Raw genomic sequence first — 27574 nt, 5'->3', positions numbered from 1 at the left:
CCTCTGGCCCAGGGGCATCCATGCACTGGGTATACAGGGAGGCAGATACAGTCTGTGAGGGCTGGCAGGGATATGGCTGTGAAAAGCTGTGCCTGCTTGCCATTAACAAAGCATTTCCCAGGTGCTCACTGGAAATTTAAATTCTGTAAGTTTTAAAATTTTATCTTTGCTGAACCAGCTGTTACTTCTGTGCACACAGACAGGAAGAGAAAGTGGCTCCTGCATTCCCAATCCCTCACAGGAGATGCTGGAGCCTTTTACCAGGGAGGGCTGAAAGCCTGGAGCTCCTGCTCCGAACCTCATCCTGGGGTACATCCTGCCCTGAGCACAGAGCCCCCCCGGGATGCCTTTGACCCCAGGGCAGTGCCACCTGAGGGGTACAAGGAAACTCCGACCTCTGCGCTGGTCCTGGTGCCACAAGCCGTGTGTCCCCTGACCCCTGCCCATCCCACATCTCGGCTGGGGGCCGAGGTCCGGGTGAAGGGGGTGCTTGGCAGCAGCCCCAGGACCCGTCCTGCGCCACGGGCAGCGCCGCTCCTCCGCCACCGCGGCAGCGACAGGCGCCGCTCTGCAGAGCAGATGCCATTCTCCAGTTTCCCTTAGTGACCAAGCTACATATGTTCAGAAAACTGAATTTATGTCGGCGGCTTGTTGTTCCCAGCCAGAAGATTCGGTCTGATTTGTATATAGCTCTGCATAAATTCCTCGTTAACCTTTACAACCATCTGGAGCGGGAGTCGCTCCTCGCACCGCAGCGGGCTGCGGCAGCGAGCGCCGCCGACACCGCCGGGCTTCCCGAGGCTGTGCCAGGCACTGCCGGGGCTAAGGGAGAGGGCAAGGGCAGAAAACACCTCTGTGGGGTCCCCACACTGCCCAGCCTGGGGGGAATCTCATCCCCGAGCGACACCCTTCCCCAGAGGCCGGGGGTTGTTATTCCTCCCCTCTGCCTCCCCGTTTAAGAACAGGCAGCTGCTTAATGCGAGGCTGCTCAGCCTCCGACGGCAGCCACGCGCTTAATGCTTCAATTTCCACATTTTATTTTATATGTAATTTAAAGCCCATGGTGCCTTAATTGTAAAATAGGCCTTATTAAAATAATAGCTTGAGAAGCAGTGGGGTACCCCGCGCAGCGGATTGAAACCTTCTATCTTAACTGCTGTTTACAAAAGATTTAAAAGGGAGGTACAACCAAAATAGAGCTGTAGAGATGTTTCCAATGTGAGCGATGGACCAAAGACCACTGGATAATTAAGCCTCTTTCCTTTTCCTTCCCCTCACCCACCATGCTATTGCTTGCTCTCTTTAGGTGCACAGAGCCACCCTTCGCTGCATTTATGATTGATGATGCAGTACAGATACTTCGGTACCAGTAAGCAGCATGGGGTTTTGATTAATGATGTTGGTGGCACTCCCAGAAGACCAATGGCAAACAATATTGTTATCCAAAAACAACTAATATAAATAGGAAAACAGTGGGGTCCTATGAGTTTGGAGAAGTCCTTCTAGTCTAAAATCACCCTTCTGCTGTGCAAACCCTCCTTTCTGGAGGCAACCCTGAGAGAAGGAGGACTCAATCACAGAACTCTGAGCTGCCTACAAACTCCCTACATCTTGTCCCATCCAAGGGACAGTCTCAGTCCCACCATAAGTTAGAGGTCCCTCAGGGCTGCTTTGATTTATGTCATGCGTCAGGTCTCTCAGGTAATGAATGAGCAGGATGTGACCAACCACTTTGTCACACCTGATCTTTGTGGGGGTCGGGAGCAGGCTGGCACAGCATCCTCAGGCAGGATGCTCTGCCCTGGGTACCGCCAGCCAGCCCTGCCCAAACCAGCTCTGCAGCTGAAGGAGCAGAGAGGCCACGGGGTCACTTGCAACATCACAGTCACCAGTACATAAACTGCCCCCTGAGTCTGGCATGAAAGCTCCATTTTGTCCTCAGCTCTGTGTGCTCCAGACACACTGGGGCTTGGGAGGTTTTCCCCCACCTCCAGTCTGCATCCTCTCAAGTCTGCAGGGCTTGGCAGGGTTTTGTTGCCTGCTCAAAGGGCATGTGCATTCTTCCCATCAGACTTCAGTGGGACACCTCCCCTGTCTGAAGGATGAAACAGGAGGCTCAGAGCCCCGGGGTTTGCATGCTGTGGCTTCTGAAGCCTGTCTTGCTGCCAGCAGGAGCAGTCAGTGCTCGCGTTGGAGAGCTGGGTGACTGCACTTCTGTGCTCACAGCAGCCCTACTGACAGTTCTCCTGGTGATGAAAAGCCCTTAAAAAACAAACCAAAACCAAAAAAAAACAGCTGCAGCTCTGTGGATGTACTTCAGCAACATCAGCAGATTGATCCTAGGGAGGAGCAGTTGCTGCCTGGGATTAAGGGTCCCCTTGGCTCAAGGACTTTTGGGCATCCTTACCACTATGGACATTCCTGAGGTAAGAGCTGGTGGGATCAGGCTACCTATGATCCATGCCATGTGCACATCCCTGTGCTGTCTCCACTGGAGCCACAGAGGGCTGGGAGCCTGGTCACCCCCTGGTCTTCCACTAGCACAGGACACTGCCTACAGCACCCTGACATCTGCTGGGAGGGAGTTGAGGCACTCCTTGTGCTGGAGCTGTGGGTGGGCAGCATCCCAAAGAGCACAAACCACGCTGGGCTGCTGTCCCTGCTCTGAGCACACCCCAGCACCAGCACAGGGCAGGACTCTGTGCTTCCAAAGCCCTGAAGAAGATGGCAGGGGTTCCCAGATAGCCTGGGTTGTTTATAAGGACCTGCACACTCCAGAAAAAGATAGGAGCAGGGCCAGCCCTCAGTCTTCCAAAAAAGCCCCATCTGGGGCACCAGGCACAGGCAGCTCCAGTACAGCTGCTTGCTCTGTGGCAGAACAGAGGCTGGGGGATCTTCCGGCATGTGCCAAAGGTTCTGGTGCAGATCTGGGGATGGACAGGACAGACAGGCACATCTAACAACATGAAATCCCAGTGGCAGGGTCTGATTTTGGGTGCTGGGATCACACAGGGCTCCACAACCTCCTCTCTCCACCTGCCCCGCTGCCTACAAAACCCATTCCCCAAGGGCCACTTCCAGCTTTCCAAACCCATCCACAGATTCACACAGCTGCTATTTAAAAATAAAATAAAAATAATAAAAAACCCACTGTAGAAATAGTACCTTATTTTTTTTTTCATCTTTTAACAGTAACATTTTCCCTCCCAGCATTCACACTGGCTGGAGGCCCACGGCTGGATTATTTAGTCTGACTCCTGAAGCAGGAGCAGATTTACAATTCAAATTCTCATGAAATGGCAGGGTTAGAAACTTCACCAAACTTTATATTATTGGAAAGAAGAGATTCCCAGAAAGGGTCTGAGCTAACTGCCTTTAAAGCTGTGATATCTTTACTGTATAAAGAAGCTCTTTTAGGTGTGTTTAAAATGCATTAGTGCTTCTCTTCACCCTCTGTCAACCCTGACACAGAGCTAAGTCTACACAACTTTTAAGGAGTGATTTTGAGAACACTCTGAGTAATTTTTAAAATATAGGAGAAAAAGTATTTTTTTTAAATAAAATATGGGGTGCCTACATAGTATAAGCTCAAAACAAGAGGCAAAGCCTCATCCTTTGCAGGGGTTGCAGATCAGACCTGAAAATTAATCATGAGGTATTTCAGACTCCCACCATTTCCAACCAGCAGCCATCTACAGCAAGAGGACCTGAAGTTTGACATCAGAAACCCACAAATGTACATGTACCTGTTACTTATTATATTTTTATTTACACGGTTAAATGGTGATATATAAGCCAGGCGAGGGTCTTAGCAAAGGTTTGAAAAAGTAATTTCTTTCTTAGAATATAATGTGACACTTATAGAAAGTTAAACATTTTCCAAATATATTTGACCTTATTAAAAAATTCTATTTTAGTGAATGTTTCAGATTTTATTAATATTTTTACCATCCTTATATCCCAATTCACTAATGAACCCTAAATTGGATTAGGCAATTCTAAAAGCGGAAAACATGGGAAAATATAACAGGAACAGCAAATGAGTCCATTCTGAACTCTGCAAACTGAGAGCTGAATCTCATTTTTATCATCTTTCATAAAATGACTCTTTTGGGGTAAAGAAGGAGAAGAATGACTTTTCTTTGACCTTCTCTGGCCAAGTTTTACTGTAAAACAATATAGCATCACTGTACTGTACCTGGGATCCAAAACAAGTGTGTCTGCCTTGCAGTATCTCTGCAGGAATTATTAGTAATACTATATGTTCCAGTTTCAGATGGTTCTAATCAATCTTTTACTATCTTACATGTCTGCCTATTAAGCTCGAGATGATCGCTTGGACTCTGAACTCTCTCTTTCTTTGTAAAATCATCTTGAGTAATATTAAATCATGTTGTTGGAGCCCTGGAATTTCTGGGTTTCATCAACATTTGCCCTCATTTTTCACATGGCAAAGTTAAGGAAATATCTGGTAACATTTTAATTCCACGTTGTTCAATGTGGCTTGTATAGGTGTGGTGCAATCAAGTCCTACATAGGAAAGGCTGATTTGAAGTCCTGGCAGAGCGATTAGCTGATTCCCCAAAGATATGGATATAAATTTCTCCTAGGCACATCTGCCCTGTCTGCTTTTAATTTTGAAACACCAGCTTCAATTTAGAAACCATACTGCAAGCTCTCCCTTTTGTGAACAAGAATGACATAATTTGCTGAGCAAAGACCCAAAGCCAAGCTTTTTTTGTCTTGAGTAATCAGTGAGTAGTAACCAACAGGCAAATGTTCCTGCACTAATTCCCTGCCTTCACAGGTTATTGCACTGTGTGTGTCAGGGCTGAATGCTGGGGCTGGGCATCCCCCCTCCTTCCCAGAGCTGCAGAGATCACCTCCTCTCACATTCTTGATCAGCTTCCCTGCAGCAACAGCAGCAGCACATCACATGGAAAAGTAATATTAGGAAAGTATTTAATGTATTTATAGCTGTCTTTTAATGACATTTACCAGCTGGAAAGGAGGAGGCCTGCCAGCACTGGGTGATCAATCAGCTTTGAGGAACTCCAGCAAGTGCTCTCAAGACCACCAGAAATCCTTCCTCCAGCCCTGGCTCCATCTTCTCCCTTCTGGCTGCAGATCCTTGGGGCAACTCAGGCTGACACTGTGTTTGCCTGGCCCTTATCACAGCAGGACCTTGAATTTAGCCCAGGGCTGAGGCTGCTGCAGAGTACAAATAAATAGTGCTGATTCTTAGATCACAGTGCAGAAATTTCTGTTCTACATCAACCAGGCAATCTGCGAGCATGGGACCCATTAGGAACACCCCACAGTAAATTCAGTGTGCCAATCAGTTGTTCCAGAGGACAAAAGGAGAGACTACTGAAGGCTGTGCTCGGCCAATGTTTGCAGCAGACCTTTGGATCTCTCCTTACAGCAAAATGCCATCACACAGAAGTTCTGGCTGTTGCAGGAGGAGTTACCTGCACTTGGAAAATTGCAAAGATTAACCCATATGGAAAGGATCATGATTGAAAAGTCCAAGTAAAGCAATTTTCTCCTTCCCAAAAGATGTGGATATAAATAGAACAGTGCCTGAAAAATGAGCAGGCAGAAATGAAATACAAATGCAAACAGAGATCAAGTATTTTAGAGCAAGTAAAGGTTTTACTATGTCTGTCCCCACACAGAGCGTCCCAGACCCATCAGCAACACCAATTCTTTCTTTACCCTGCTGCCCCTGCTCTCGTGGCAGTGAGTGAGGCTGGACACAGCCACTGTGCAGAAAGGCTGAGCCATTATTCTGCCTAGGCTCAGGCTGGCCTGAAGAGGAATAGCTGAGCAGAAGTGCACGTTCCCGTGACCCCATTATCCAGGGAGAGCCAAGCCCACACTGCTGATCCTGAGCATCCACACACTCCTGACACTGAGCATCCACACACTCCTGACACTGAGCATCCTGAGCATCCACACACTCCTGACACTGAGCATCCTGAGCATCCACACACTCCTGACACTGAGCATCCCGAGCATCCACACACTCCTGACACTGAGCATCCACACACTCCTGACACTGAGCATCCACACACTCCTGACACTGAGCATCCCGAGCATCCACACACTCCTGAGGAGAGTCCCAGGGGACACACTCCAGGGCTGCTCTCTGAGCATCATGCCAACCTTTTGTTTTAACATCAAGGGGTCTTCAGCCATCTTATCTGTTACTCTAATTGCTCTGACAAGCTGTGGAGGTACACGTCATTTAATGAGTAAACCTATAAAATAATCATTTGCTGTCTGTGCGCTTGATGCTCAGAATCTGCTGAAATTTCGTGTTGGGGGAAAGCTCCACTGGGCTTGAAGAATTACTTTTTTACTTCACCCTTTTGCTCTGAAAGGGAATTTTACAGCCACTGTAGGAGTTCATGTCTCTCAGGCTTCATTCCTATCCCTCTTTCTCCCGGTACAAATCCTATCTAAAACATTATGCTTATTTGTTCTTGTTATGATTTGAAGTTCTGAGCCTAATCTCTTTCATTTGGTATCTGAATTGAAAATCAGGTAGGAAATAAAGCTAGGAGGAAAATCAGGTAGGAAATAAAATGAGCATTTGCTAATACTCACCATTTACAAAAGAGGTAATGACAGTGAGAAGGCAGAGGACTACCACATCAGCTCTCTGCACAAATATTTAACAACACTACAATGAAACAGAACCAACCCAAAACCCAACAAAAGTCCACTTCCCTCCCTATTCTGGAAATGGATGCACACACCCTTAGGAAGGGTGATTTTCTTTGAATGAACTGGCAGTGCAGTAGAACTGTTGCCTTCTCACAAAGCTTTACCTGTGGACAATTTCCTAATGGATTTTCAGAGACCTCCATTAGGATTCTTTAGCAGAATACTTGGACAATGCCTGTTGATAAAAGAAACTAAAGTATCTTTTCCTAGCTAGTGGCATAAAGATATCAAACAGCAGCTTTGGAATAAGGTTACAAGTTTTTGTGCAAAAGGAGCTACAGAAAGAAAACAACAAGACTGAGTGAAATGTTTAATGTCTTAACGTAAGTGAGGAGAGCTGGGAGTGTGGGGTATTGCGGCAAATATCAGTGCAGCTTTAGAATTCAGCACATGTTCCAGAGAAGAAAAGAGGCTCCTGGAGAGAGTGAATATGAACACAACTTTGGGGGTCAGGTGTTTTCCTTCTTTAATTCAGACTAATAAACTTTCAGAAGCACCAAAACACTTCAACCATTGGTTCTCTGCTTCTGCTGCACGTGCTGTAAGGGAATCTGTAACCAGTGATTTACAAACAAAACCCCAACAGGGCTTAAGGAGTCCTATAGAAACAGCAAGATGAATTTCTCTGAGCTGCTGAAGCAATTGCAGAGGAAGCTTAAATGATGAATATGTAGAGATGCCAATATGGGTAACGAGAGCAGCTACAAATGGCATTATGCAAGGACTGTCATTTTCCCTGTGTTTGTACAGTGCCTACAACCAGGGGACCTGACCCAGCTGACTTCCTCTAGAAACTGCTGCAATCCAAATAACAAATAAAAATAATGGGATTAAATCTGAATACGTGATCCAAGCCATCCTGCCGCAGGGCAAACACAACCCACCAGCTGCCAGAGGGGAAGGTAGGGAGGAAGAAATTTTCCCCACAGGCAGGTCATCCCATGGCTGCTGTCCCTGAGGTTTCTTGGATCCTTCTCTGAAATGTCTTGTCTTGTAGTCCTCACTGTGAGAGACAGGTTACTGAACAAGACGGACAAGCAATCTGATCCACCATGGCAATTGCTATGATCCCATAGAGAGCCTATGAATAATTCAGATTTTCTGCAAAAAATCCCCTACACTTCATGGAAGTTAACTGGTGTCTCCAAGAGAAAAGATCATATAACATCTTTATAACGGAGTCATCATCACTATTTATGTGTGTATTTGACAGTTTATGGGTGCCTCCCTGTTAAAACTAGATGTAATTAAAATTACAATTTATCTTTAATAGATTGAGATGTCACAAAGGCCTGGTCACAAAAAGCTTTAACCAGATTCTGATGGGTCAGCAGTAAAAGAGAACCCTGACTTTTAGTAAACTTGCATGAAATGTTAATTATTTCAGTCTCAGTCTTACTTAGAGAATGTCCTCATCCTTGCACTTGCAAAAGATGCTATGGGCTACCCCAGGCTGCAGAGGCAGCAGGAAGAATCAAAAAGGGAAGAACTGCGGGGACAGTTGCTCACATCAACAAGATCTTATTAAAATGTCCAGGAAAAGTATGGGGGGAGTGTTTTAACTCAAAACAGAGAAATCTCTCTTCTGAGAAAAAATAAAAATCTTCAAACAAGTCAAAAAGTTTGGAGCTTCTACCAGAAGGAAATAGTGGCACTGGAGCACTTCTGAAAATGTGTCTCAAGGTCACACTTCTGAGCTAGTTTTAGAGAACTATGCCCAATATGTAATTTCCAGTCTCCAAAGTAAAAAAAAAAGTGGTGAATATTGTAATGATTTAATGGCACTAGTTTGGTAAGGACAAGCTAAGCTATTGAGAAGCAATAAGTGAAATATGAGAATTAACTGTAGGAAAATGCACAGGAAAATATAGAAAGATAAACATTAAGTGCTTCATGGCCTTGAGGAATAAGCACCTGCAAAGCAGGAATCTGGTCCATATAAAAGGATACCTTGTAAAGACAAATATTTGCCTACAATATACACATTTCTATGCAGACACAGGATTATTTGCACATACAGACTATTTCTTTACTTGCAAGGAGCTGAAATTTGATATAAAGTCAGAATGTCTATGAAGAGAATAAGAAAAGCTTGTAAAGGCATTTAATGGGAAAGTCTATGTTGGAATAATGTAATTGGTCCCTGCAGAGTCTTACAGGTTAGGGCAAAATCTTAAATAGTGACAAAAGAGGAGAAGGAATGGATACATGGAAATATTCCCCTTTTTCTCAAGTACAGCAAGTCTCAGTCCAGGCAGAAGCAGTGGAGGCTGGTGCAAAGAGCTCTGGCCTCTTCATACAAGCAAGGAACAAACTAAAACTCAGAACTTTTAAAGGACTATTTAACTTTCCTCCTGCATTCAGAGAAGAGCAGGTGAGGATCTCATTGGAGGTTAATGGGAATCTCACAGTGGCCCCAGTGGTGCTGCAGGAGTTCATATTTTGGTCCTGTATCTTTGAGGATGTACTGTAAAATAACACTTCACCCTCACTATGGCAGCCCTTCCAGAGCACTTCTCTCAGTATTTTGCATCACTAAGCCTTACCCTCAATGAGGCTGTTGGCTATTTATTGCCATTTTCCTTCTTCAAGCCTGAAGAACCTGGCTTTCTTTCACTCAAGATATTGTCACTGATTTCAGGAGAATTGGAATCAAGCTGCCCTACCCAAAGTTCCCAAACCAATGTGCACTCCCACAAACTGCAAGAGGAAAAAATACCTGGTAAATGAAGGGCCTCAGGAAGAAGGGAGGATGGCTTACACTCAGAGAGCCTGTGCATTCCTGGGTGTGCAACACTTCAGTAGTGCATATTCAAGACAGATGAAGAGCTTAGGAAGTACAGAAACATGGACTCAGATGTGTCAGCCAGGGCGTGTAAGAACAGCTGCTTAAAAATAATGTTTGGAGTTTGCCTTTATGCAGTGACAGGAGAAGAATTCAATGTCAAAGTAGCCACATGTGTTGCTTTACTCCCAAGCACACTGTGCTCTGATCCTTAATTCTTATGATGCCTCCTTGAACTGCAAGCCCATCCATCCACATCTCTCCACACTGCCCACAGTAACACACGGATTTACTGTGCTAATGGCCCTGCCATTTGGGCTGCCCTGCTTAGAACAACCTGAAAGTCCTCAGGATAAATCCCACTGGCAGGCTGAAATCCTAGTGTGAAAAATACTTGTGTTATTCATAATACTGTCCAGTCATTCCAGCCACACAATACTGATGTGCTGATCTGAAACAAAGCCCTCAGCAACCATCACACCAATTTCTGCAGCCCAGGGAGCACAGTTGAGGCAATTTCTGGACTGCAAGCTCTTTGTGGATGCATCTTCTGTTGGGGCTTTTGAGTGACTGAACATAGTGATAACAAATAATATATCCATATCATCACCATATTAAAAATACAGCCAAAAATCTGTTCACATGGAGATTTTGCTTTAATTGTCACTTGGATGCTCCTAACCACTTTCTCTGCAGCTGAAAATAAAGCTGAACCTTCCTCTCAGCTCTGTGCCTCTGTTTCCTTGCCTTTGAGTGTGCACCTACTTGGACTCCTCACTCAGCAGAGAAAAGCTGGCTCTGATGCCTGGGGCTTCCAAGAGTGGTTTTTTTGGTTTTTTGTTTGTTTTTTTTTTTTTTCAGGTAGAATCTTGTTAAACTAATTAATAAATCAGTTGCAGCTCAAAGTGCAGTTGGGGCACAGTGACTTTTTGGAAGCTGAAGAAGACCTTGGAGGGGTTGCTACAGTGCAGTTGCTGAAAAGCAATGTGACCCAACAGGAAAAAAGGCTGGTGGGGAACTCAGTCCAAGTGCATTCAAAATTGAACCATAGGGGTGGAAAGTAGTCTCAGGCAGACTGTTAAATTGCTAGCTAAGAAAAAATAAATAATATACTAAGACTGTAAGTTACAGGTGTTCTGATCTTCCTACTTTCACAACTTGGTTCAATATTTAGCATATGCTGGTAGCATTTTTTTTCCTAAGTCAATGGACTAAATCAACTGTTTTCTATGTAACATCACAGGCTGGAATGGAGAAGCTTGCTGCAGAATTCCAGACTAGACAGCTACTTTTGTCTCTTTCCCTGTTTCTTGCTTAAGAAAACAGTAAAAAGAAAGGAAGAATGAGGTAAAAAGAACTACATGAAAGAAAAAAAGTAGATAAATGGAAAAGGAAATCTTAATAAGGTTCTTTTTTTCTCTTTTCCTATTTTTTTGGAGGCTGCTGTATTAAATTAAAGTCATACATAGGTTTCAAAGAAAATCGTATGTCGGTGGAATGGTGAGCCCACCTGACAACGCATGCTAACAGAATTGTAAATGTAAAGGGTAATGCTTGTCACTTCCTGACAGCTCTAAATGGCCTTTTAGTTCAGTACGCAGAGCTGTCATAAAAAAACATAAAAATGCATATGCAGACAGCTGAAACTGCAATGCACATCATTATCTGCAAATGGTATAAGTATCCTGAACAAAGGGCCTTCCAGTTTAAGGACAAGCATAAGACATTTTTCTGCCTCTAGCCTTAAAACAAAGTGCTGTCAAGAAAACAAGATTCTCAGTGCCAGAACTGAGGATTTTCTGTCAATCAGCAAGGTGCTACATTTGTACATATTTTTCTGACCCCAAATATGAGAAGAGCATCCTTAACAGATGTGTATTTAACTTCTGGCAGATACATCTGTTTCTTCTGGGTTTTTTATTTTTTATATTTTTTTTTCTTTCTCCCCCTCAAACACACTGCTGAGCAGAACATTTTTGTTGTGTACTTATTAGTTCCTTCTATCCTGGCTTTTCCTCCTTGCTTGTTTAAATCATGGTGGTTGCACCATTAGTGTGCCAAGATGTTGGAGAACTTTAAGGACTAATGATAACCCAGTATGGGGACCCCCAAAAAAGCTTCAAATCTGTTAAAATACTACTGTGCCAGTCTGGTGATGGTTTAAAATTTTTCTAAGTTGCAAGTTATTTCCCAGGACATTTTAAAACATTCAGAAGAGCAATGAGTGCTTAGCAAAGCCATTAATGTCCTCAAGGAGCATGAAGAATCAGCCTGTTCCTGCAGCACCCCACCAAGCAGTAGTGAAAAAAGGACCCCCAGCATGGGGTGAGCACAGTGGCTGCTCACTGACCACTTGGGTGAGGTCTAGGCAGCCCCCAGCACTTCTGTTTTCCTTTATGTGCCTACATTTCTGTCCAGGACACCTTTCTAAATAAAGGCTGGGCACTGTAGATTACCTGATATGATTCAAGGCTCAGGAAGAAAAGCAACCTATGGTCCATGTTGAATGCTCTAAGGGCAACCTGCTCTGAACAGAACTCTCACCCTGAGCATCAGAGATCACCTCATGAATGTATAAAAGAGCAGCAAGAGAGAAGTTGGGATTCCTTCCTTTTTTTCCTTCCTGAATCTCTCATCCAGCTCTCATCCTGTCTGAGAGCACCCACAGGAATCCACTGCCCAGCCCATGAGCACACAGTGACAGGACAAGAGGGAACAGCCTCAGACAGAAAGAGGGTGAGTTTAGATCAGATATTGTGACCAAATTCTTCCCTGTGAGGGTGGTGAGGTACTGGCACAGGTTGCCCAGAGAAGCTGAGACTGCCCCATGCCTGGAAATGTCTGAGGACAGATAAGGCTTGGAACAACCAGGGATGGTGGAAGGTGTCCCTGCCTTGGAGCAGGTGCTTGGAACAAGATCATCTCCAAGATTCCCTCCAAGCCAGGCCAGTCCATGATTCTGTGATTCTACCACTGAGACCTTCACTAGTGGCTAACCCATCCCCTCCCAGCAAATCATGTTCACAAATACCCATTCACCAGCACGGCCAGTACAGCAAAGGTGGAACATGGATAGCCACCAAGTACTTGAACAACAATCCCAAATTTTCCCAGCTGCTGGACATCCAAAAGATCTCTCTCACCTTGGTGCCAGTTTCACTTATACTCACATGCAGATACCACCACACTCATTAAATTTTATAAACCCCCTTTTTTTCTGTGGATTGGTGCATCTACCAGATTTTCAGCTTTTCCTTGCATTGCTTTTCCTGCTACTCTCCCAGCTCTTAGCTCAGGCAGCATTTTAGGACCTGTGCATGCAGCAAATAGGTCCTGAGCACAACTTTTAGTCCAAGGTCTGGTGTGCACAACACATCTGTGATCTATTTCCTCAGTATCTTGAATTAGGCACCAGATATCTCATTCTGGTGTTATCTGCTTGTAGCATAAACTATGGGAATATGAATCAAAGATATTTGGGGTTTCAGAACTTCTGAGATTATGTAGGCAAAATTTCTCAGTCCACAAGAAAAGTAAGGGAATAAATGTCATATAGGAAAATTCCCTATTCATCTCATGGCCTATATTTACAAAGTGCTGTGTCTGAATCAGTAAATTTTCCAGCATGAAATTGCCCTGAACAGTTGCTTAATGGGATCTTAATTTTCCTTTAATTAATCACCTTTAGAATTTCTAGCTGTTTCTCCATTAAAATCCACATTTATCATATGTGTAATCTTCATTCCTTTCTTCCAAAATTGCCCAAAGAAACCATCAAAGGCTAAGGCTGCAACCCTAAAAATTTATTTCTTTTGTATCTGCAGTAAGATGATAGGGGAATACACAGTCATCTTGGAAAAATACAGGTTTTGGCTGAGATTTTAAAAGAGATCTAGTTTCTGTCTGCCTCTGCCTTCATGGTGCTGCTTGAGACATCTGAAGACATCTAAATCTGAAGCTTGGTTCCTGTCTCAGTAACTGATTCTAATCCAAGCTCAAGAAAAATTACATCTTAATACTCACTCAACAGCCTTGCTTCCAAAGCTGCCTCGACAGATGCCTAAATAACTGAACACAACTCTGCAGCACATCCTCCCCAGAGTCTCAGCTTGCACATGTGCCTTAAAAAAAAAAAAAAAAGCCTTGCAGACTATGTGTAAAAGCCCCATCTGGTGATGCCCAACACAACAGTATGTTTCCACCTAATTACTGTACACTTAAAAAATACATTGTGCATTATTGACACAAAAACACAGGGATATACCTCTGTCAGTGCTGCTGGACAGAAGGAAAATGTTTCCAACTCCAGTGGAGTCAGCTGATGAACCAGACTTCCTACAGGGGTGGGAGAGGAAAGGGAAGTTAAAAGCTGAAGTAAGTTTTGGGGTGGAGGTTGGCACATTTGTGAGACAGGTGCAAAACATGCCAGGTTTTCACTGCCACAGAACAAGAGCATCACTGTTTTCCCTGCATGCCTGGCCTGAGGACACGTGTCCTTTTATGGTGGATGTCTCACCCAGCCCTTGTCTTGGAGCACAGCTTTTGTACTGCCATGTTTTAACAGAGACACTGTCGAGTGCAGCAGTGAGAATCCAGGACTAATACCAGCAGCTGAGCTACAGCAGCCAAAATGCCTCAGTGTTTTATCCACAGTGATATTGAGCTGGATTTGAACACGCATCTTCCAGACAAAAGCTTCTATATCCCATTACCATGACCTGTGCCAGCCGGGCCTCCCTCTCAATCTGTTCCCTTTAAATTTACAAGGAAAGAAATAACAAGAAAGAAGGACACTCTTTTATTACATTTTTTCAAATAAAATGTCTGTGCTTTCCCTGGATGGTACCAGCCCGATTTATACAAGGTGAATTTGACCTTCAAGAGGCAGAACATCTGGGAATGACAATTAAAGCCATCTGCACCCAAGGCAAGCAGGTTGCTCGCTATCCACTCTGTTCTGTCGCCTTCAGAACATGGAGGAGGGGGGGTAATCTCAAGACAGTCATCCCTTTTTTATTGACTGTCTCCTGTGCTTTTAGAGATGTGAAAATACAGAGCCTGACTGCACTCCTTCCCAAGGAGGCTCACTGAGGATGCCACGAAAACTCCGGCAGTGCTGAAGATTTGTGATTTGCGTTCTGTGGGGATGGTGTTAGACACAGATTTTCTTTCATAATTGTTCTGACCTCTCTATATCTCACCCCCCTTGGCAACTTGGCTTGTCTGAAATAGGCTCTCGTGTCTCCTCTGTGGGGCTGAGTGTCTTGTGCATTTTTTACTGACCATCCAAGACCAAGAGGAGTCAAAGGAAAGGTCATTGTGCCCTCTGCTCCAGGAGGTGATGGTTTGAACTCCAGCTCTATTTAAGAAGACTGGAGGTCTTGAGGATAATATGAAACATTGGTAAAAATCCAAGCTACCATTTTCTGTAGGAATTTAGGTCAACTAGACAATTCCTAGAGCTTGTAAATCTTCTAATGGTTGCTCCAATAGGGTGACTTATAACTCCCTTAACTAATTTTTGAGAATTTGCTGTTGAATCATGTGCTGTTGGAAGACCATCATGCTGATTACCCCTGCCCCAGTTTTCCCTTGTGCTCTTCTGATCATTGGTACCATCTGATTGCCTGAATTTTCACACTTTAGCTCTTTAGGACAGGAGGATTTTGTTAGTGGAGCAGGATTTTGGTACTTGGCTGGAGATGCTAAAACAGTGCAGGTAAGAGAAGAAATTAAGGCACTACCTATGTCCTGCAGATACCTGTACAGAGGGATCACATTCACTTTTGGACAGGCAGTTAATGACTCATTTAGATTACCAGATCTGTTTGCAATTTCAAATGCAAAAGGAAAATATAGAAACAGAAGATGGGAAAAACCCAGCTCACCCAGAATTGTACTTTTTTTCCTGTGGCATTTGGAATGTTATTATTTTCATTTTCTCTTTGTATATTTTTTCTCCAGCCCATTTAAGAGCTCCCTGTGTGCCACCTATCGGTCCGACCCATGCTCAGCCCTTCTCCAGAAAAAAACAGTGGTGGGAAGAATCATGCAGAGCCAGAGAAAGGGAGGTGGGAGGCCAGAGACCCAGCCAGAAAACAAGGAAAGGGAAAGGAAGGGAATTTTTCTAGGCAGGTTCAAGCCAACTGCAGCCCAAAAGGCCATCACACCCTCAGCCTCAACCTATGGGTGTGACTCAGATAAACCAGCAACAAGAAATTACACCAGCAGAAAGACATTTCAGAAAATACTCTGCACCATGGATGACATATTCAAGTATGGTGCCTTTGGAGATTTAACCCTGGTTTCTTTGAGTGAGAAACCAGACACTTGGAGAATTAACCGAGATTATATTGACAGGCCTTGGTTCCACAACAATTCCCTTTGTATATGCCCCATAAACATCTTTCTTTCCAGTGTCAGTCATACGTTCGTTTTCTACCACAATAATTCTTTGCTAAGATCCCATTCCCATAATAGAAAGAGGGAGAAAAAAAATTGAGTGACACCTCAAACAATATTTGATAGTCTAACAACAATTTCTAACTTCAAAGACTATCTACATAAAAGTTGAAGACTTTTGCTACAAAAACCAAACCATTGGGAAATCATTTTCCATCTGACATCAATTCCCCAGCCACTAGAATGAAGGCTTTAACTAAAAGTATAACTTTTACTAGAGGTTCTTTAACATTTTAATCTATGCTGTGAGAAAGCATGTACAGACAGGTTATATTGTGCCAGAATCCAAGAATGGAGTGTTAAGAGGGAGAACCCCACAAGGAAAAGAGGGCTGGTCTTTGTGGCCAGCTGAAAACCACACCCAGACTGAGTTACAGAGGTTTAACAAGCTGGGGAGCATTTGATTAGCCCCAAAACTTTGTGGACAAAGAACCCCAAAAGGTGCAACCAGGAACATTCCTAACCCCCAAAATTATTGTCCTAAAGGAAGGGAATTAATTTCTTAGAGCTGAATCATTACAGCAAATCACTCCTAATGTACTGAACCACTGGAGACATCAATGGATGCAGATCTACAAATCATGTATTTGAGACTCAGTGCTAGCAAACAAAGACCTGCAAGGTTTGATGGTGGGGCATTTTCCTTTCCCAGAAACACTGCCTAAACCCCTCCAAGTCTTCTGTAACAGTCTTCTCCTTTTTTTTTTTTAAAGCCCTGCTTTCATTTCCAGCTGATGAGAAGATTGCATGTCTAAGACATCAAGTTATGACCTTGCAGTGAATTAAATGGGTGAGCATGTTAAAAGGCTTGTAAATGTATCTGGACCTTTTTTTCCTCACCATCTGTTTCATACTTGATATCTTGATAGATAGTTCAGCTTATTACCCACCACTAACGTCATCTCTCTGCTGAAGCTTTGTTATTTGAAATATGGGGTCTCTCCTTTGTGTAGCAGTGACTAAGAACATTGGAACTTACTTAAATTTGTTTTAAATGCATTAAATTGGTAACATGCAGTGTTGCTGCATACCAGTTTCTAAGTTACATAGTAAAAGTTTGAACGATTTAACCAATTTAATGTACGAACCAGGCATTCTGCATGGCTGAGAGCAGTCAGGTTTTCCAGTGAAACGTTTGCCTGGTAGTTCACATTGTGCAGAGGTATGCAGATGCTTTTGCCAGGAGAAAGTGAAATAATTGATGCAGCTGAAAATGACCTTGATCTAAAAGTCATTACCTCATTCCCTGAAATATCTGAAAATACAATGACAGAAGCAAGGGCCTGAGTGACTACTGTGACTTTTACTTAGTCCTGAGTACCAATGTGACATGGGTACATGCCAACAATAAATCATTTTCCTGGAACACACAACAGTAAGAAGTTGGGGTCATGTTTTCAAGCTGGCTTTTTTTGCTTTTTCTTTTTGTGTCTGTTGGTTGTGTCTCTGCAGACTTTACATGACGTCTTCCTGTCTGCCTACATCTATTTTATAGATTAATGGTACCTGTAACTGCTCAGCTGAAAGGTAAAAAGATGGCAAGGGTGATGAAACCACACACTCCATGACATAGGAGGGTCACTCATGGGGTCAGGAATGAATTCCTGCCTTTCACCACTGGCAGAGCCTTATTTTGCTACCAAAGCAGTATACAAGGTGAGCAGTGTGACCACATGCTCCTGGAGATGCACAGAACTCCTCAAGGTCCATCAGCTTTCCAGGGAAAAGGGCAGATCTCCCCAGGGTGCCACAGGGCTGATGACACCACACCACATCAGGGCTCTGGGTTGCCTTGAGCCAGCTGACCCCAAGCAAAGCAGAGGCAAATAAAACCTTTTTGATTATCAGATTTTCATCTGGGGCTGGCAGGATCAGATTCTCTCCCACAGGAATTGGCCACCCTTTCTAAAGGAGCAAGTGATTTCCACAACCTCTGCTCTTCCCTGACACAACAAGAAAGGTGTCTAGTGCCTTAATAGTGTTACAAATCCATTGTTTCACACCCAAAACTTGGGATCATGGTCATGCCTACAAACCACATTGTCCAAAGTATTCCTGCACTTTGTCTTTGAACTGGAACATGCACAGAGGAGCTGGGAATATACTGGCCCAAAGAAGAGAGAGAAGGCATTTTAAACAAAGTAAACTGAAAGTTATGTAACAGACATAACTGCAACCAAACACCACCTGCCTAATGTTAGGAGATTTGATTCATGCTGGAAAATGTCACACCAAGAGGATCCGATGCAGCCAGCTGTGACAGGCAAAGCACGCTGCATCTAAAGAGTGGCTTCGGGAGGAGATGGTGACTTGGGAGGACCAAAAGTCACAGTGACTTTGCCATGGAAGGAGCTCCTTCAGCAGCAGTGCAAAACCAGAGCTAAAGCCAGGCTGCTGCTTGTGCAGTAAACACAGGTGCTGTGATCTTAAGGAGTGGAAGCTGGGAAGCTCCAGGGGTTTTGGTGGAATTTCACCACCTGCAAGACAACCCACAGCTCTGGGAAGCAGCATGCTCTCTGCACATCATGGTCTGGGCTTTTAATCTCTGAGCTTTTCACGTGTTTCCTTTCTGGGATCTGTCAGAGTAACACTGAGAAGGAAAATACTTGCAACAGCAGAGATGTTGAGCTTTCAGAGCTCCCATTCACCACTGATACAGAAATGTATTTCCCTAAATTTAATAGTTAAATCCGCATCAAGGTGTTACAAACGCTCGGTTGTGTTACAAAGGATGGTTAAGTGTTGGCAGGATACCTACATGATGTACATGACATGCAGTCTTTAACAGGATTTCTCCTAAGCTCTGCCTGGAACCATTTTCATTTAATTTCATGCAAACAGCATCTGAAGCAGTAGCAAAAAGACCTCAACAAAGAACCAGAGGTTCTGTTTCCCAAACCAAGCACACTCCAGATCTTCCAGCTCAAACAGAGGTCTGAGCACAGATCTGGACTTACTCAGAGTTCAATTTGGAATCCAATTTTCTAATCAATTCTTCATTGTTTAAATCAATGTTGCTGATATAATGCATCAGAAAACCGATCCGCTTGATGGAGGATTTTTAAAAGCTGTATTTTATGGCTGTGTCATCACCAGGCATTTGTGGATTTAAAACATTTGTGAAATAGGATTTTCTGGTAAAATCTTGTGTGGTCCATTAAACATACAATACACAGCAGAGGAAATACTTGATTATGCTTGCACACTTATCTGTGTTTCTCGTAACATTCCAAATAAGCAGAGCTTTGCCACATGGTTATCAGTTCCTGAGATGGTTTCTGAAGTTTGCAGTTTTACTGTTCTGCCTCACAGTTGACAAGTTACCTGTGACTGCCTTAGCTCAGACCAGTCCCTGCAGATAGTTTGTATTTTCCTGTGACATTCCCATTAAAACAAATTTCCCAGGAACTCCATTCAACTGCCTTAAGCACACTGCAGTGTGTGCCTTTGCAGCACTCCCATATGTGTACTGTTTCCTTGTATACAAAGCACATGTGGAATCTGTAAGCATAACAAATGGGATCATTAACTGAAAAATTAATTATGCTCACACAAATCGTGTGAATTTGCACTATTAGTTCTACTAGAACTCAGCACAGTGCCTACATAATTGAATACTTCTCTTGAAATCTCAGTGTGGGAATCCAACACTGAGCTGGCAGCACCAAAAATGTCATTTTTCTAAGGATATGTATAAAAAGTGAGGCTGTCCAAAGTACATGTATGAAGTGATAGATACTCCTGTACTCTGCTGCATTACAAAGCACAGCTCCTCAGTGTATGCCATTGTACCAAAAAGCATTCCACAGGGCATCAACTGCAACATGTACAGCTTAATATAAAAAACACCTTGTAAGAGATAAGATTAAAAAAATAACATTAACACTAAAAGATATAAATAACTCAATTTCAGTGAAGAGAGGCTCCTGACATTTTCTTTCCAAGCTGACGAGTCATTGACTCATGGATTGGCCATTCCTTATAAGCAAAGGAACTTGCATTCATTTGAAACAAAGTTCAGAATTTTTACCTGCCTGATGAACACAAAAAAACTGTGCCTTGAAGGTTAGGAATGAAAATAAAAGCTTAGCTCATCTAATGCAATTCCATAGGACAGCAAGGAATCCCACCTTCAAAGTGATTAATAAATCCATCAAACAGCCAGTACACCACAATACTCAAACCTCCAGAACCAAAAAGTCCAGAATCTTAGCACAGCATAAGCAAGGAGCAGGAGACAGCCCAGACTACTGGAAATATTCTTCACAGAAGACCAGCTTTTATTGCCATTTACACAAATTCAAATATATTCAACTTTGTCTAGGATTAAATGTATATCAGACTTTCTTCAGACAACATATTCCACTCAAAGAACTCTAATATAACATTAAGAAAACACCTTTTCTCAACATCCCTCATAGAGACACACAGAAGTGCAAAGAGGAAAGCATATAGCAATTTAGAACAATACAAACAAATACAAATAATGTAGTCTCTGGAAATTATAGGCATGAAAGAAGGAAACAAGATTCCAGCTTTCAAAGTACAATTCATTCTAACACAATCACTGGCAAAAGTGGGAAAATACTAATCCCTACATTCTCAAAATAAAAAAAAATTGCCTTTAAAATGATGTTCTGGTTGCTTTTTTCTTACAGTTTTCCCCATAGAATGACAAATGTAAGAAAATCTCCTACCCACACCAAAATAATGTTTGGCTGAGCTCTATTTTTGGTGCAAATATTTCTCTGTTGAGACAGCTCACTCATCTCCTCATAGGAGTCTTGGAAGCATTTTCTGGCTTTGCTACAATTTCACTGTGTCAGTAAATCACATAACATGTACACCACAAATTAACATCTGAAAAATTGGGAAAGTCATTCCTATTTAAAAAATTTGTTGTGAAGCTCAGTTTAACCACTAATTATTCTGTTTCAAGTTACTGGAATTAAAGATGTTTACAGCTACACATGATCTTTGTAATCAGTAGTAGCTCAGAACTGCACACGAGTAATGATCTCAAGGAGCTGAGTCCAATCTGAGTTAAGCAAAGTGAGTGCAGCAAAGTTCCAGCAGATTCCCCTGGGAATTAAGATTGTGCATGAAGGAGAAAGGAAATCCAAATCCTCATTTGCCCTCACTCCATAACAAACCCCACCCAGGTTCCACCTCTGCCAAAGCACACCCTGCCTGTATCATGCAACCATCCCATAAAACATTATACCACAACTCTGACAATGCAAACACAGGCAGAAGTCTAAAATTATTATTGGAATTACCTGGATTTACTGACACTGATGGGTTTAAATCCTCGGGGGATAGGTTGTATCATTAGCAGAGAAGGTGAGGAAGATAAAACAGAGGCAATTACTCAGTACTTCATAATAACCTGAACTACAATTCCCTGAAGCACCTGTGTTTGCCTGGCATAACTCATAGGTCAGCTCTTGAGATGGAAGATAGGCATGTGTTTACTTCTGCTCTCCTTGGAAAATTCTGCATTCCTGGGGCTGTATGGAAGGAAGCAGTCACTGCTCACCCCTGAGCACCAGCAGTGCTGATGCAGAGAGTCCCCAAGCATGAAGTCAGGGTGGCCATTGCCCACCCACAGTCTCATTCAGCAAGGGGAAATCCACCCAGAGTCCCTCTGTTACCTCCAAATGAGTTCAGCTTCCTGATTTGAACAGAAAACAGTCAGAAGAAGTCATTAGAAAGCTAAAATATGTAATTGATCTCAGGGACTTGCCACCAAGATTAACAAATAGGGATAAACTTATCTTTCTGCAAGCAATTTACAGCAGGGATTGTGCTGATGTGCTCCAAATTGTCTTCTTGGAGAGCTTTTACCACAGAGATAAATCTCCTGACAGGTACCATTACCTGGGATCTTCTTCAGGAAAAATGAAATAATGATAAAATAAACCTAAATTTACTTAATTTTCATGTTCATGACCCTTGGGTATGTGTGAAACAGGGTGGGTTGAGGGGCAGCCTTGTGATGACTGCAGGGTCCTTACCAAGCCCAGCTGGCATAATCTTCAAGGAGGAAAAAAAGACTTTTTCCCTTTTGTGCCCAGACATGTGCAGGTCCTGGCATCTCTGCAGGCTCATGATAGAAGGCCTATCTTATTCATGCTGCAAAAGATCTGGAACCTGACACTTCTCTTGGGCACTCAGTCCTAACCGGCAGGATTTGCCTCTGACACTCTCCTTTCAAGATAAGTGTCAGCAGGTGATGAACTCTGTATTCTTTCACTCCTGCAGCTTCAGAGCCCAGATCTCAGTTTCTACAGAATTTATGAATGGTAAATGCCAAGCCCTTTGTTTTTTTCAGAGCTGTAGCTCTGGTGTCAGGAAAATAAAGGGAAGATGAACAATACTCTTCTTTCCTCCATCCTTTATTTTGCAAATTCTTACACGGGAAAAATAGAGCCATATTTACTGATTACAGTAAACACAAATAGATAATTTGCATCAGGGAAGGCTCTAACATGTCATTGTGGCATTGTCCTGGCTTTGTCTGCTGAGCTGGGTGCATTAGTGCACCTGACAGCAGCATGTGTGATGTTGCAACCACACACCTTTCAGGGCTTAATGGCATTAGGTAACTATTGTTAAGTTTTACCATGATTTTAGTAATTTGGTTAATTAGTTCCACCTCATGAGGTAAAGGTCTCATAATGATACTTTGCAGGATGTTCATTAGCTGAGCAGATTGCTTTTTCAGGTCAGGGCATCTCTAGCAAGGGCTCTGTGGTCACTGCATAAGGATTATGGCAGGGGAAGGAATGATGAAAACAGGACTCTAAGCCTGCCCTCTTGGTGAGCTAAGAGCTCACACTGGTCTAACAACACTGGACAAAGATGAGATTTAGCACAGACTCGGCTAAAGCAAAGCAAATTATTGTGCAGGAATTGTTTAGCCCTTGTGCCCATTTCTGAATCACTCTACATCTTGTTCTGCAGACTGGCCCTGGTAACAACTTAATGCAAACATATTTCAACCAGACTGACCTGTGAACCATCTCCTTTGTCAGCTCTGCCTTTGATTACCCCTCACACAGTCCCAGTTAAGAACACTCGGCTCCAAACACACACCTACTGCTCAATTATTTCAATATCTAGGGCGAAACCCAAACCTGATCATCACAGGATTTCAACAGAGTAGAAGCACATCCTTAAGGCTTGTCTGATTCTGGATCACCTCATTACTGAACTTATACTGGACAGATTTTTCCTTGCCTAGTGAATGTCTCACACTGTGAATGACAGTACAGGAACACCCAGTGTGTCAGAGCCACATCTCACTCCTCTCTGGGGGTCTCCTGTGGACTGGCCGGGGCAAAGGCCAGACCAAAACCCCAACCCTTTCTCTCCTCACTCCACAGCACCTCTTCTGTTCCCCCAGCAGCTGTGGAGCAGACACAAAATCACTCCCTTTGCATGGAAGAACAAGAAAAGAACAGAAATATGATCAGATGATTTATTCTTCTGAAGCCACATTCTATTGGCACATCTACTGCTGCCCTAAGAAGCTGCCACGTGGTTTGAAAGGAAGTTGCTTACAAAATTACTGAGAGGCTGAAGACCTCATAACTGATCACCATAGCTTGTGCACTTTCCTGGAGACAATCAGACCCCTCTACCCCTGAATCAGAGCACCATGATGATGGAAACAATATCTCTTTTCCAAGCTCTCCTTAAGAGGCCCTCCTAACATAAAGTGATTCCTCAGGAAGCTCTGTACCTACTATGCACATGTTAATACCAGCTTAGGTTTCATTATGACTAATGTCATTATAGTGGATTCCAAATGAATTATTCATGATTGGCTCCTTCTTTTAATGCCTTTGGCATTTGACATGTTTTCCACATTGCCTACAAAACGTCTGTGGTAGGAAAATGCTCATAGGTGTCCTTAGCAGCTGGAGGCTGAGAATGGAACTGTTGTGCTTTATATACAATGAGGGGAACTCAGCAATTATTTTCAGGAGAGAAAGTCTTGCTCCCCACAAATGGTCTGCTTAAAGTCAATACAAAATACTCTGGATGGAGGCTAATACACCTATCTGGGTTCTTCAAGGGAGGTACATGGTGTTACTTAGAAATAAAAGCAACTACTATCTTTATTACTCTACCTCACAAGTACTACCAGAGAAAATTACTAATCTTCCTTAAAAAATTCAGAAAACTCAATACTCCTTGAAGTCACTTCCTTTCTCTGTACCTGACACTGAGATTTCTAAAGCAAAGGAAAGGATCCCATAATGCTTCATCTTTCTTCAGCCCATGATTAAGGTTTCTACATAAGAAAACCCTTGGAGGGAGATGTGCTGTTGAAGTTAGTGGGACCTGAATTTAGTTGGAACTTGAAGCCACAGCACAGCCACCAGAACAGAGGTAGTAAGGAAGGCTGCCACCATCTCCTCCTGCTCTTACCACAGCTCACCACATTTTTCCACTTATGGTTCTCACACAGTACTGTTGGAGGCTTTTCCCAAGCAAATAAACATTTTCCAGTCTGATATACAACATCATCCAGTTTTGTCTCCCCAAAGAGTTGATCTTAAAGGAACTAAGCTCAATGTGTACTTGGCAACTGGAGATTCACAGATTTCTTATATGCCAAAAATAAGACATTTTAGACTCTCCACACCTGAAAAAAAAAATATCGTTGTGTCTAACATGAATTAAAACCTTTGTTCCTCTCTCTGTGCTCCAGGATGTGTCATCTTGTGCTCTCCAGGGGACACAAGCACAATACTGCAAAGGTTGGAGCAGGTCATGCCAAAGGTCCATCCAACATCCTGCCTTTGGAAATGGATAGTAATAAGCATTTGAGAGAAAGCTTGTAAGATGTGATGCAAGTATGAAATTCTCAATATCTTCTCCATTTCAAGCAATTTGTGGTTTAAGGACTTCCTGAGCCATAGCCTACATCTGCGTCATCTCCTTTAATGGCCCTTCAGAGACTTTTGCTTCCACTCACTTGCTTGGTTGCTTCTTGAGCTGCAGATATCAACAACATCCTGTGGCAACGAGTTCCACAATTTAATTATGCATTGTGAGAAAAAGTAGATTCTGTTTGTTTACAGCCTCTTGCACAATCATTTCATTTGGCACCGCTTAGAGTTATGAGAAATGGTTTATAACCACTTCCAACAATCATTTTTCCATATTACTGCTTATTTTAGATGGGCAATGGATAGACAATAGTGGAAAACACTGGGATTGCAAATTGGAAACAAATGTGCAAAGATTAAACTCAGAGGGAGGAACTTACTTGGCATATATATAAATATATAAATAAACTGTTAATATTTTCATACACATTTCTTAAAGCTGTATAAATGTGAGAAAATACTAATCACATTTCTTTTACTGTAATGTTATCTTAGGCACGCACAAAAAAGTTGCTCCAGTCTTCAAGACTATTTTCATTGAAACAAATGTCCTTATAATACAAGACATTTATATTGTACAAGCAGCAGTATTGGAAATCATGCTAATTAAAGTGGAGTTTCCTTCCTAACAATTAAAGCTTTCTCAGTTGCTTTTCCAACCAAACACCCTTCTGAAGTGCTCATACTATTCCCTTGCTCTAAGTATCGTGGCAATGTTATCTAAATAAAAAGGCAACAGTGAAACAGTTTTTAAGAGAGACCCACTGTATGATTACTAGCTGTTGGTGCTTGATGTAAAATATCTGACTTACAAAAGCACTTTGGCATGTTTTTGGACAAGCCTTATCAATAGCTGTAATGAGAAATGGCTAACAAAGGACTTTCTGTACAAACAGCAAATGAGATGCTTGCAGACAGAAGGGAATTTATTCTGAAGGGAAAGAATGAAGCCCAGTGTTCTCCTTCACTGGCCCTTCACCTAAAGTTGTTTTATTGTTGTTCGTGTGTGTCTTAAGTACCATGAAGAACAGCATGTGCTATTACAAGGATGTCCTGTTTCATCTGACTTTTGTTCCCCATAACCAAGTATCACTGACATTATCAGATGGCAAAAGTAAACCAGTGATAAAACCCTGGCATTCATTTTCTGAAATAGTCTCTAGAAAAATCAACTTGCCACATAAGTCAGAGCTGGAGACACAGTATTATCAGGACATGTTCAGTTCCCAAAACAGTAACTCCAGTAAATGAATACACAGGTATAAAAAATTTCTTCACTTAATTGTAACAAATAAAAGGATCTGGTTTTCACTTTTTAAAAAGCCTGCATTAGATAAGGTTAGGAAAAAAAGTTAAGACTGATGTCAGAGCTGGAGCAGCAATCCCTGGGGGTGAGAACTGCTTTATCTAGAGGCAGTGAGACTGAACTCAGCTCACAGTGGAAGCATGAGGCTACACTGGGGCTCCTGGACAGCCCCTTCCACAGATCCTCCAGAAATTCACATCACATCTCAAGGAAACACAGCAGAAACAAGTAATTGAGTGTTTTGATTCAAAGTGGATCAACAGCTGCTGAGAGATTCTCATATTCTTCATCTGGCACTAAGGATCTGCTTTATCACAGTGGCATAAAAAAAAATGTTCCTGCAGTGGCCATTAAAGGTATCTACATTTCATATCCAGCACTGAGCTGAGCCTTGCTCCAGCTCTCTCCTCAGTGACACTGGGAAAGCCTTCCTGTTTTAGTCCAGGGAACCTCACACGAACCCTGCCCTCTCTCAGCCACTAAATTATCTCAGTGGTCTGCACAGAGGCAGTTGCAGGAAGAAATGAATGGCACTGTAACATTATTGAGCTGCTTCTCACTTTCATTTCTGTGGGAAAAAGAAATAAGCAAGAGCCAGCAAAGACCCTGTTAAATCCACCCTCAAAGAGAGATGTGAAACCAATTAGCAGGCTGGCCCAGCACCCGTAAAGTCACTGTCTACACCATGAAATGTTATAAAACAAAACAGAACACAAAAGAAAGAGCAAGAAAAAAACCAAATCAATAAAGAACAGGCCATGCCAAACAATAAGCCTGCAGGTGCTTGCAAGGTGCAAATCCAATATGAATAGTGGCACTTTTAGAAAACCAACCATGACCGAGATGAAACTGAGCAGAACAGAAATGCAGAAGGAAGTGAGGATACATTTTCAAAATATGTCAGGATTTATTCTGTTCCTAAAAGAACCAGACAGTTAATCCACCCTGTTGGCAGGTGCATGATAGTAGGTGATTCCTTGCAACAACCTCTATAACTATTCTCATTATATTATTCTCCAGATGGGGATAGCACTAAAGGGAGCAGAGGCAGAGGATGGAGCTGGAGGCACCATTTGCTTTGCCTGCAATGTAACTCATTGTGCAAAAACAAGGGGCCACTCAAACAGGATTTCTTGAGTGGGGATGACACAAAGCAGCAGCTCCAGTGTCTCCATAGACACCAACACCTGCAGTGCATCTTTGGGAATTACAGGGGAGGGGGGAAGTGATGGCAGGCTTTGCTGCATTTGAGAAATGACTGACTCAATTTGGAAAGGATGGAGGGTGCATTTTCCAAAGAACTTGTAATTAGGAGCTCAAGGTGTTGTTGTCTTCTAAGGAATACATCCTCCTCTTCCCCCAAAATGCAGTTTTCTGCAGAAGTTT

The 27574-nt window shown here is 42.9% G+C and overlaps 1 long non-coding RNA gene across 1 annotated transcript in view; it reads right to left on the bottom strand.

Moving 5' to 3' along the window:
* The window catches only part of LOC110470840 (uncharacterized), a 226205-nt gene continuing 198631 nt past the window's right edge, over window positions 1-27574 (bottom strand). Inside the window, exon 16 of the long non-coding RNA XR_014958334.1 lies at window positions 1-27574. This is a non-coding gene — a long non-coding RNA (uncharacterized LOC110470840).

The sequence above is a fragment of the Lonchura striata genome, chromosome 13 (assembly GCF_050655825.1).
Source record: "Lonchura striata isolate lonStrDom1 chromosome 13, ASM5065582v1, whole genome shotgun sequence".
Classification (NCBI taxonomy): domain Eukaryota; kingdom Metazoa; phylum Chordata; class Aves; order Passeriformes; family Estrildidae; genus Lonchura; species Lonchura striata.
This window is presented reverse-complemented; position numbering and strand designations above follow the sequence as displayed.